The sequence below is a fragment of the Neurospora tetrasperma genome (genome assembly GCF_000213175.1).
Source record: "Neurospora tetrasperma FGSC 2508 unplaced genomic scaffold NEUTE1scaffold_4, whole genome shotgun sequence".
NCBI lineage: Eukaryota > Fungi > Ascomycota > Sordariomycetes > Sordariales > Sordariaceae > Neurospora > Neurospora tetrasperma.
In genome coordinates, this window is record NW_009799102.1 from 2,446,650 (window position 1) to 2,452,140 (window position 5,491).

Consider the following 5,491-nt stretch of genomic DNA (forward strand, 5'->3'; position numbering starts at 1 on the left):
AGTAAAAAATAATTATTTAACTAAACTAATACTATTTTATCCTTTAATAAGCAATTTTATACAGTATTTCCAATTAGTAATACATTGCTGAATCAGGTATATCGGTAAGCTATTCTTTACAATTATAGACAACCTATTTATAAAGTAAGTTCCCGAGCGGCCCTATTTATTGTATTGAAAAATTGTATTAATAAATACGAATTCCTATAGAAAAAGGCCGGCTTCCTTAATAAAGATATTTTTATTAATAACCTTATAATTAATAAGAATAATAATAACCCTTCTTAGCCTTCGTTCTTAATCGACTTAGACCTTACTATTAGAAAGGAACGAGAAAGTACTTCTGAAATAAAGAGTATAATTAGTACTAGAGCGTTTATAGCATTTAGGGTTTTTTTGGACGAAATAATATAGCGCTATAATATAATATACATATTACGGAGCAAGGCGATACTAAACGTATAGGGTAGAATATAACTTATATAATTATATAAGAAAGAAGGAAAATTATAGAATTTATATGTGGCGGCTTATTCTATATAGGCGAGGGTGAGCCGCATCCTTAGCATATGTAACTGGAGCCTCCGGGAGCGTATAGCTAATTAGGGGGCCCGCGTTGGCCTAGTAGCTACTATAGTAGTAGTAAAACTAAATAGATTAATTAATTAGAGAACGTATATTAACTGGTAATTATAGTTATAGTAATATAATGATTAAATAATAGTTATAGGTTAGCCTTATAATATTACCCCAGGCTTAAAATGCCTTCAGGTACTAGAATATATAGAGAAAAATTTACTAATCCTCCTCCCTTAGGAATTTAAAGCCTTCTATTACTATACTTATAACCTTCTCAAAGGTATTTACGGCCGGTATTACGCGTTAGGGCGACTATTTTATAGCTAGTACTATTGTTAATAGCTCTAGCCTAGTATAATTGTAAATTTTATTTAAAGTTTAAGTAGTATATTTACGCTTTCTTTTTATAATAGTTTATTATAGGAAGATAGGAGACTCCGGGTTATTATTATAGAATTTATAGAAAATATTAATATAATACTCTATATTACTTATTAATTTCTAAGTCGGTATATATAGTTTACCCTAAATAATATAGTACTCCTATCTATTATTTTTTAAACAGTAGGTGTTAATTCCTTCGAAGGATTATTTAATTATATTCTTAATATTGTTAGTATATTTTATTACCCTCCCTTAATCAGCCTGAATATTCTATATACTATCCTATTCTAGTATACCTTCTTCTATTTATAATTTTACTATACTAATATAGAAAGTGCAGCCGTATTTTATATTTAGCGGTAAATTGAGTATAATGTAATAGTTATTAGCTATAACTACTTCGAAAGGCCCTTTTTATAGGGGTAATAGTTTCATTTAAGGGCGGCCGGTAGTAAGGTTTGTAGTATTAAAAAGTACTTTATTTTTAAAGTAATATTATAATATATTAGAGTAAAAAATATTAGTACTTTCTTTATAGCGTACTTACGTACGTTTTACTATTATTATAATTTTTTTAAAGATTTTTTTAAACCGTTTAATAATTTCGCTAGATTTAAAATACTTTATATATTATAAGTCTAAGAGGCTAGGGGGGTAAGGTTATACCGGTTCGACGCTTATCTAGAGGTAGAAATTATAATTAGCGAAGAAGGGGGAAACGCCTATTAAATCTAATTTAATATTATTACCTACGAATTTAATAAAAGGTAGTTAATCGACCTAATTGTTTCAAACCTAATTTATATAAGTATAGAAGTAATATAATATTTTCATATTAAAATATTCAATTTATCTATTAATTTATTAATAAAAAGCCGAGGAGGGCCTTAATATAATACTTAATATTATAGAAAATACCTAAAATTATAATATAAATTAAGAACCTTTATTTAATATAATGATATTTAATAACTTATAAAGGACAAAGACTTTATTTATAAAGCGTTTAATAAACTCCTTAGTTGTTAGTATCTCTATTAAAATATAGTACTATATTTTAATTAATTTATTAATAACAATAGTAATATATTTAAATTCCCAGCCCCCTCTCTTATATAGGATTATAAATATTATATAATTTATAGTAATATCCTTCTATAACGCAAAAGGAATTAGTAACAGCTTTAAAAGGCTTACTAGGGAAGAGTAGGAATATTTCGTCTTTATATATTATAAATATACTTTATAATATAACCGTACTACTTTATTTACACCCAGCTAATAGAAAGACCTATTTAATATTATATATATTTTATTCTATTCTTAATAAACTACTAATATAGATTTATAATAGCGTTAAATAAATTATAATTAAAGGGCAGCGTTAGTAGGGTCTAGAATAACTATTAAACGTTTATACGCTCGTCTATTAATAATATAATCTTTTACGAATACTATTTTTCTTATTCTGTAGTAGATAGTTTTAAGCTATTTATAGCAATTTAGATTATTAATAGCGGCGATAATATTTTAGTAAAATACAGAATTATAATAATTAGCTTTAATTAATTCACTAAAGGATATTTCCTCTATACTAAATTTGTAAGAGGCAATATAATTTATAAATACAGACGGGTTAAAGAGGGTTTTATTTCTAATTAATAACCGGTCGTCATTTATATTGCTAAGTATATCCTCCGGCTTACGGTTTAATATATCGGGTCGTACTTAAAAAGTACCTAGCTAATATTTAATTATAAAATTTAATTAGAAGAGGAAATATAATTAATATATATATTAGAGTATAAACTTTTTATTCGTTGTAAAAGTCTATAAACCCTAATAGTCTATTAGAATTTCAAAACCGTTTTAAGCGCTTTAGAACTCTAAGAACTATCCCTCGAATATTTTAATAATAAATAATAATTCTTTATTATAAATATTATAATTATATTCAGCTACGGAGTACTTTTAGGAGAAGTAGGCTACCAGGTAGAGGATTCTTTTATTATTATATTAGGATAGTATATTGCCTAATACTTAATTCGAAGCGTCCGTCTCTACAACCGTCGGTTTTAATTAATTAAAGATTTTAAGGGTTAATTCTATAATAAATACCTTCTTTATTTCCTCTAAAATTATTTATTAAGCCTCGGCTTAAGACTATATAGCCGACCTCTTAATCAAATCGTATAAAGGGGCCGTAATAATAGAAAACCGGTCGATAAAACGCTTATAGAAATTTATAAAGCCTAAGAAATATTAAAATTACTACTATAATTATAGTACTTCCTATTCGGCAACGGCCTTTACCTTCTCTAAATCTATTTCAATACTCTTTAATATAATAATTAGTCCGAAGTACTTAATTCGCTTAATATTGAACTCGTATTTATTAATATCCAATTGAAGGCCTATATCGATTATACGTCGTAATACTTCGTCTATATATACTATATACTCAGCTTTATTCTTAGAGTATATTAAAATATTATTAAGGTAGGCTATAATATAAACATCCAAAATATTATAGAATATACCACTAATATAATTCTAAAACGTACTTAAAGCGCCCTATAATCCGAAAGGTAACATAAGAAACTTATAGAGGCCGAACTGTATAATAAATACAATAAATTATTTATAGCGTTCCTAAATATAAATTACGTCCAAAGTTTCTTTAATAAGCGGGAAGGGGTAACGAATCTTTAGAGTTACATTATTAATACTTTAATAATTAATATAAATACGGACTCCGCCATCTAGCTTTTTAATTGATAGTGATAATGATACTACTATAAATTAAGAGGGCCGGATAAACCCTTTCTAAAATTAATTATCGATTTATTTCTTAATAATGGAAGCCTCTATTAAAAATATTATATAGTAGCGGGCATTAAAGGGCCGTTCTCCTAGGGCGAATTCGATTTTATAATTATAAATACGTAAAGGAGGGAACTCTCCGGTATTATAATTACGAAAAGCCTTAATCCTATTCTAGTATTTTTAAAGGAGTTTAGCTTTAATTTCTTTATTAGTTTTAACCGGACAATCCACTTTTTTATAGAATTTTTGTATGTCTTCTTCTATAATTTTAATTATAATAACTTTGTAAATTATTATATCTTTATTTAAATATCCTAAAAGGGGTATAATATTAGTAATAATTATAGTTCGTAATTCTTTTAGTTTTACATCTCCCGTATAAATATTAATATATTTATAGAAGCGCTTGAACAATTCAGCTTTATACCATTATCCCCGGCCTTCGTAAATATCCTATACTATTTACTTTATAAAGTCGTTATACGGTTTACTTTTATAGAGGGTTATAAGCTTCTTAAACTCTACGTAGATTACGAAGTATAATTATAAATTTTTCTATTTATAAAATTGATTAAATATTATGGCGTTAATATTTGTAATATTCGTAGGATTAACCTACTCTATAACTGCTGGCAATTACTCCCTAATAATTATTTTTATAATTAGAGGACTATTTTTATAGTGTAGTTTTAAATAGGGTAATTAGGGGTTGACGGGGCTATTTTTTTTAGATAATAGTAGAACTATATTTAAAAAACTAGTTATTAATTATTATACTCTATAGGAAAATAGTACTCGGAGGGTTAATAAAAGACTTTTCGTTCTATTTAAATAATTAAGAAATATTATTATTATATTCTTAATATTAGTGGCTAGCTCAGTCGTATAATTCCTAATTCTAATCGAAGGCGGGAAATTTACTATATTTTTCTGATTAGACTCTCTAAATTTAGTAGCTTTATTAGGTTTATAATAGGGTATAGTAATAATAGTTATATATTTTCTATCCGGCTCCCCCGGCCTATTAGTTTTATTAGGTTTATAATATAATATTTTATATATTATAAGCGCGGCCTTGCTGCTCTGAGTTTCTATTAATTAATTTTCTAAATTTATATTAATTGGTTCTCTATCCTTAATTTTAATTAAATAGGCCTCTAAGTTAACCTTTATACTATTTAAAATCCCGTTGGGTTTATAATTAAATTTCCAGTATTATTTAATTGAATAAACCTCTAAATAAACCTTTATACTGCCTATAATCCTATCGAATTCGTAATCGGACTTCCAATATTATCCGAACTTCCTAATTCCAGTAGTAAAATTAATAAAAATTTTACGTATTTTCTTAATATAATCTACTATTTCCGTTTAAAGTTTTAGGGAATTTATAGAGGGAGTAGCCTATTAGAATTGATTTTAGATAGTAGATTACAATTAATTATTTGAATAATTCAAAATTAGATTAAATAATGAAGTATTTAGAATACCCTCGTTTAGTAATTATTCTCGGGAATTGAAAGTCGAAGGAAATATCCTTATTTTTATAATATAATTCTTTATCTTCGTTTAACGTTTGGGGGAAATAAAACTATTATTATTTAGTATATTATCTTTCGGGTTACTAGCCTAATAATATTAAGGAAGGAAGGTATAGTAATTAGTATTTAATACTACCTTTAGAAACGCTAGTAGCCTAGTA